The sequence below is a fragment of the Cupressus sempervirens genome, chromosome 2, assembly GCF_028749045.1.
Source record: "Cupressus sempervirens isolate cs-2001-9-10 chromosome 2, ASM2874904v1, whole genome shotgun sequence".
NCBI classification, from domain to species: Eukaryota; Viridiplantae; Streptophyta; class Pinopsida; order Cupressales; family Cupressaceae; genus Cupressus; species Cupressus sempervirens.
The window spans coordinates 556405775-556412907 of record NC_143119.1 but is presented as its reverse complement, the minus strand read 5'-3'; the positions used below and the strand labels follow the sequence as shown (position 1 = coordinate 556412907).

Below are 7133 nucleotides of genomic sequence, written 5' to 3'. Positions count from 1 at the left end.
AGTGTTTGTTGCGATTAAGAAGGATTTTGTCTGTTTAGGTGCACCTTAACAGGCATGTAGGAGGCATATGCCTAGGAAATGGATGTCTCTAAGTGGCCTTACAATTGAGGTGGCTATGTGCATGGTGCATCTCATATAGACTTGAGGTTTCTTTCCGAGTAGTGGTGATAGCAAGTTTGAAGGTAAAGGGTTCTATATAGGATGTTCTTCCTAGGTGCCTGTGAATCAAGGCTCCTTGTTTGGCCCTCTCTGGTCAATGATGAGACACTTTCCTCTTGTGTGAAATCTTTGAGCATTGCGAGTCCTGCATGTGCTATGAATGTCATTCTTGTTTCTTTTCCAGCGGATTATGTTTGGATGCATGACGGAGTGAATGCAAATTTCAATTTCCCATCACGATGGGACTCCCTTGGCTATAGCAGGTCTTGGGGGTCCCCTCATTGTTAGAAGCTACCTAGTTGATCCTGCCAATAGTCATATGCTTGTCTCAAAGATTAAGCCATGCATGTCTAAGTATGAACTATTTTAGACTGTGAAACTCGGATGGCTCATTAAATCAGTTATAGTTTCTTTCATGGTACTTTGCTACTCAGATAATTGTAGTAATTCTAGAGCTAATACATGCACCAAATCCTGACTCTTGGAAGGGATGCATTTATTAGATAAAAGATCGGCATGTGCTCGCCCACTATTTTGGTGATTCATGATAACTCGACGGATCGCACGGCCTTTGTGCTGGTGACACTTCATTCAAATTTTTGCCCTATCAACTTTCGATGGTAGCATAGAGGCCTATCATGGTGGTGATGGGTGATGGAGAATTAGGGTTCAATTTTGGAGAGGGAGCCTGAGAAATGGCTACCACATCCAAGGAAGGTAGCAGGCGCGCAAATTACCCAATCCTGACACGGGGAGGTAGTGACAATAAATAACAATACTAGGCTCATCGAGTCTGGTAATTTGAATGAGTACAATCTAAATCCCTTAACAAGGATCCATTGGAGGGAAAGTTTGGTGCTAGTAGCTATGGTAATTCCAGCTCCAATAGTGTATATTTAAGTTGTTGTAGTTAAAAAGCTCATAGTTGGACTTTAGGTCGTCACGATCGGTCTGCCTTCTAGGTGTGCACTGGCCCTCATGTCCCTTCTGCAAGCAGCATGTTCCTGGCCTTAATTGGCTGGGTCACGGTTTCAGTGCCGTTACTTTGAAAAAATTAGAGTGCTCAAAGCAAGCCTATGCTTTGAATACATTAGCATGAAATAACATGATAGGGGTCTAGTCCTATTTTGTTGGCCTTCAGGACTGGAGTAATGATTAATAGGGACTATCGAGGGCATTCATATTTGAGGTGAAATTCTTGGATTTATGGAAGACAAACCACTGCAAAATCATTTACCAAGGATTTTTTCATTAATCAAGAATGAAAGTTGGGGCCTCGAAGATGATCAGATACCATCCTAGTCTCAACCATAAATGATGCTGACCAAGGATTGGTGGATGTTTCTCTAAGGACTTTGCTAGCACCTTCTGAGAAATCAGAGTGTTTGGGTTCCGGGGGGAGTATGGTCGCAAGGCTGAAACTTAAAGGAATTGACAGAAGGTCACCACCAGGAGTGGAGCCTAGGGCTTAATTTGACTCAACATGGGGAAACTTACCAGGTCAAAAAATAGTAAGGATTGACAGATTGAGAGCTCTTTCTTGATTCTATGGGTGGTGGTGCATGGCTATTCTTAGTTGGTGGAGCGATTTGTCTGGTTAATTCCATTAACGAACAAGACCTCAGCCTGCTAACTAGCTACATGGAGGTTCCCCTTCATAGCCAGCTTCTTAGAGGGACTATGGCCTCCTAGCCCATGGAAGTTTGAGGTAATAATAGGTTTGTGATGCCCTTAGATGTTCTGGGCCACACGTGCGCTACACTGATGCAACCAACAAGTGTCTCTCCCTGGCCCAAAAGGTTTGGGAAATCTTGCCAAATTGCATCGTGATGGGGATAGACCATTGCAATTAGTGATCTTCAATGAGGAATTCCTAGTAAGCATGAGTCATCAGCTCGCATTGACTATGTCCCTGCCCTTTGTACACACTGCCCGTCGCTCCTACCGATTCAATGATCCAGTGAACTGTTTGGATCGTAGCAACGATGATGGTTCCTGTCAATGATGTCATGAGAAGTTCATTGAACCTTATCATTTAGAGGAAGGAGAAGTCATAACAAGGTTACCGTAGGTGAACCTACAGTAAGATCATTGTCAGTTCGAGACCCTGAATAGTGTAGGGGATGGAGCTAGCCTCCTCCCGCCCCCAAAATCTTGACAACGTGCAGACACTTGGGCCCTGCAGCAATGTGCTAGACAACCAAGCTATGGGTCTAGCACCGTCGAGGTCGAAGGTCACATCGAATGCAGTGATGGAAAGTGTGGATTCCCTGCGGGGTGAAGGAGAGACTCAGATGCAATCTGAATTATGATCGGGGCCTTCAAACAAAATCTGCGTTAGAGTGAGAGGTCTCTGCTCAGCTATAGTTCACAGGGGGTCTGGGTCTCATCCCCCATTGAGATTTCATGGTCTGATCACGTGTGCGGCACTATGCCAGAGATCTGTCATTTCCACAGTGGCAAGTCTGGACTGTCGCAACCCCCTGTTGCCTTGCCCACGTGTGTTGACTCATCGCTTGGACCATTCTATGTTTAGGATGGGTGCACTCACATGATTTGAAGCGCAGGGGCCCCATCTATTGACACAGCTCTCCCATGCGTTGACTCCCACCTTTCTGAGGTGATGGGGTGAGGACACACCACAACGTTCCTCATTGCACCCATTGGGTGCTTAGGGTTTGGGATGTGTCAACACCCAACACACAGGTGCATCACGCACCTTAGAAATCCAAAGAAAAAAGTGCGCGATCTAGTGCCTTGCTTTCTTGGGTCATCGAAAGACAAAAACATAACAAAATCATGACTCTCGGCAACGGATATCTCAACTCTCACCATAATGAAGAATGTAGCAAAATGCAATGCTTAGTGTGAATTGCAGAATCTCGTAAATCATCAAGTCTTTGAATGCAAGTTGCGCCCGAGGCCTTGGCCAAGGGCATGTCTACTTGGGTGTCGCACTACAAAAATTTTCCCTCTCTAGTGAGGAGTGGAGATGGCTATTCATGTCTGCAAGTGGCATGGTTAGCTAAAATGAGCACAAGGTCCATCGATCTGTCATGACGAGTGGTGGCTCGCAAAGGTCGGCGTTTGTTTGCGCTAATCAAACAATTCCTCGCGAGGAACTTTATTGTGGGTTCAATGGCCCACTGCAGTGCGAACATGCTACATCTCTACTGCGTCCTCAAGTCATGCATGAATACCCACTGAGTTTAAGCATATCAATAAGCAGAGGAAAAGAAACTTACCATGAATCCCCTAGTAACGACGAATGAACTGGGAAGAGCCTAGCATGAAAATCGATGGCCACACCTATCGAATTGTAGTCTTTAGGAGCATCCTCAATGATGGACTAGGCCCAAGTCCCCTAGAAGGGGGTGGTGGAGAGGGTGAGAGCCCCATCGGGCCCAGACCCTATCGCACCATGAGGCATTGTTGACGAGTTGGGTTGTTTGGGAATGTAGCCCTAATCATGTGGTAAATTCTGTCCAAGGCTAAATATAGGTGAGAGATTGATAGCGAACAAGTACCGTGAGGGAAAGATGAAAAGGACTTTGAAAAGAGAGTTAAAGAGTGCTTGAAATTGCTAGGTGGGAAGTGGATGGAGGTTGACGATGTGCCTCGGTCAGATGCAAAATGGTGTGAGCCGATCTGCCACTCAGTTCAGGGGATGTGCCAACACAGGTTATCGCAGTGGCACAAGTACGACCTTCTAGTCACACAAATACTTTCATCATGGCGATCGAGGAGTGAAGTGTGCACCTCTATAGCGGGCTCTCAGGCACCTGTGCACTCATGGCACTAGCCAGCGAGCTTTCCATCTGACCCATCTTGAAACACGGACCAAGGAGTCTAACATGTGTGTGAGTTGGCAGGTTGGAAAAACTCATGATGCGTAAGGAAGCTGACTGGCAAGATCCCCTCTCGGGGGGTGCACCGCCGACTAATCCTGATCTTCTATGAAGGGTTCAAGTGCGAGCACACCTATTGGGACCCAAAAGATGGTGAACTATGCCTGAGCAGGGTGAAGCCAAAGAAAACTCTGGTGGAGGCCTGCAGTGATACTAATGTCCAAATCATTCGTCTGACTTGGGTATAGGGGCGAAAGACTAATCGAACCGTCTAGTAGTTGGTTTCTTCCAAAGTTTCCCTCAAGATAGCTAGAGCTGACGTGCAAGTTTTATTGAGTAAAGGAAATGATTAGAGGCATCGTGGGTGTAACACCCTTGACCTATTCTCAAACTTTAAATAGGTAAGTCTGTGCGGCTACTCTGTTGAGCTGTGCCACGAAATTGTGAGCTCCAAGTGGGCCATTTTTGGTAAGAAGAACTGGTGATGTGGGATGAACCGAAAGTCGAGTTATGGTGCCAAATTATGCACTAACTTGGATCCCACAAAGGGTGTTGGTTGATTAAGACAGTAGGACGGTGGTCATGGAAGTCAAAATCTGCTAAGGAATGTGTAACAACTCACCTGCTAAATCAACTAGCCTCGAAAATGGATGGCGTTGAAGCGCGCAACCTATACTTGATCATTGAGGCAAGTGCCAGGCCTTGATGAGTAGGAGGAAATGAGGGTTGTTGCAAAATGTTGGGCGTGAGCCTGGGTGGACCGGCCCCCAGTGTAGATCTTGGTGGTAGTAGAAAATATTCAAATGAAAACTTTGAAGACTGAAGTGGGGAAAGGTTCCATGTGAACAACACTTGAACATGGGTTAGTCGATCCTAAGAGATGGGGAAACCCTATTTAAAGGGTGCACTTTGCACGATCATCGAAAGGGAATTAGGTTAATATTCTTGAATTGGGACATGGTGGCAGATGACAATGTTAGGAAATCTGGAGACGTTGGCGGGGGCCCCAAGAAGAGTTATCTTTTCTTTTTAATAGCCTGCCCACCCTGAAATCGATTCAACTAGAGATAGGGTCCAGCGGCTAGAAGAGAACAACACATCCTGTGGTGTCCGATGCGCCTTCAGCGGCCCTTGAAAGTCTAGAGGACCGAGTACCATTCACGCCTGGTCGTACTCATAACCGCATCAGGTCTCCAAGGTGAACAACCTCTAGTCAATAGAACAATGTAGGTAAGGGAAGTTGGAAAAATGGATTCATAACTTTTAGAAAAGGATTGGCTCTGAGGGCTAGGCCTAGGGGTTTGTGCCCCAAACTCGTGGGCTGTTGGTGGCCTGCCTGAGCTGCTCCCGTAGTGAGGGCGGGTTGTCGCATGTTGATCGGGCGACGGACACAGGACGCCCCCTCTAGAGGGCTTTTCCTAGGAGACAAGGGGAATCCAACTGTTTAATTAAAAAAAAGCATTGTAATGGTCCCTACAGATGCTGACACAATGTGATTTCTACCTAGTGCTCTGAATGTCAAAGTAAAGAAATTCAACCAAGCGCGGGTAAACGGCAAGAGTAACTATGACTCTCTTAAGGTAGCCAAATGCCTCGTCATCTAATTATTGACACGCACGAATGGATTAATGAGATTCCCACTATCCCTATCTACTATCTAGCGAAACCATAGCCAAGGGAATGGGCTTGGCAGAATTAGCGGGGAAAGAAGACCCTGTTAAGCTTGACTCTAGTCTGACTTTGTGAAATGACTTGAGAGTTGTAGAATAAGTGGGAGCTTTTGGGTGCAAGTGAAATACCACTACTTTTAATGTTATTTTACTTATTCCATAAGGCAGAGATGAGGCAATACCCCTATTTTTGGCCTTAAGGTGCATCTAAGTGCGCTGATCTAGGTGAAAGACATTGTCAGGTGGGGAGTTTGGCTGGGGCGACACATTTGTTAAAAGATAACATAGGTGTCCTAAGATGAGCTCAACAAGAACTGAAATCTTGTGTGGAACAAAAGGGTAAAAGCTCATTTGATTTTGGTTTTTAGTACGAATACAAACTGTGAAAGCGTGGCCTATCAATCCTTTAGAATTTTAGAACTTGAAGCTAGAGCTGTCAGAAAAGTTACCACAGGGATAACTAGCTTGTGGCAGCCAAGCGTTCATAGCGATGTTGCATTTTGATCCTTCAATGTTGGCTCTTCCTATCATTGTGAAGCAGAATTCACCAAGTGTTGGATTGTTCACCCACCAATAGGGAATGTGAGCTGGGTTTAGACCGTCGTGAGACAGGTTAGTTTTACCCTACTGATGATCTGCACCATGATAGTAATTCAACTAAGTATGAGAGGAACCGTTGATTCACACATTTGGTCATCGCGCTTGGTTGAAAAGCTAGTGGCACAAAGCTACCATGTGTCAGATTATGACTAAATGCCTCTAAGTTATAATCCATGCTAGATGCGGCGCATATCTCCCTCCAGCTGCATCGCGACCCGCAGTAGGGGTGCTCTTGCACTCCTAGGGGCCTGTGTCATTGGCCATCTCTGATCTGCACATTAGCCCATTGGAGCAACCTTGGATATTAATTTCAAACGGTCGGCGAGAAGAATCTTTTGCAGATGACTTAAATAAGTGACGGGGTATTGTAAGTGGCAGAGTCACCTTGCTGCCATGATCCAGTGAGATTTAGCCCTCTGTCACCTCGATTCGTAAAACCTTTTTTTGACTCTGAGGTGAGTGGGGTTTTTAATTTACACGAGGGTGAGAAAATCTCCCAAGTGCCAAATTCTGGGTGGGTGGGGTTTGCATGTTTTTTTTGCGAGGTTGTAACAATCTCTCAGGTGCCAAATTCCCAACAGGTGGCATTTGCAATTTGTGCGAGTGCAGGAAAATATTTCAAGTGCCAAATTCTGGGTAGGTGGGGTTTGCAATTTTTGCAAGGGTAGAAAAACTCTCCCAGGTGCCAAATTTCGAGCGGGTGGGGTTTTATGAAAATTTCCATGAGGGCAAAGAAATCTCCCAAGTGCCAAATTCCTTGTGGGTCGGGTTTTGTAAAAAATTTCTCGAGGGCAAAGAAATCTCCCAAGTGCCAAATTCTCGGCAGGTGGGGTTTGCAATTTCTGTCAAGGCAGAA

General features: G+C 45.8%; 2 non-coding genes and 1 pseudogene across 2 annotated transcripts; all 3 read left to right on the top strand.

Moving 5' to 3' along the window:
• The first annotated feature begins 451 nt into the window (after window positions 1-451).
• Window positions 452-2253, top strand: LOC149573795 (18S ribosomal RNA; annotated as a pseudogene).
• Window positions 2254-2960: 707 nt separating this feature from the next.
• On the top strand, window positions 2961-3114 carry LOC149573794 (5.8S ribosomal RNA). Its single transcript, XR_016361285.1, has one exon. It is a non-coding gene; the product is annotated as a 5.8S ribosomal RNA (ribosomal RNA).
• Window positions 3115-3335: 221 nt separating this feature from the next.
• On the top strand, window positions 3336-6710 carry LOC149573793 (25S ribosomal RNA). The gene has a single exon (XR_016361053.1). It is a non-coding gene; the product is annotated as a 25S ribosomal RNA (ribosomal RNA).
• Window positions 6711-7133: the final 423 nt, after the last annotated feature.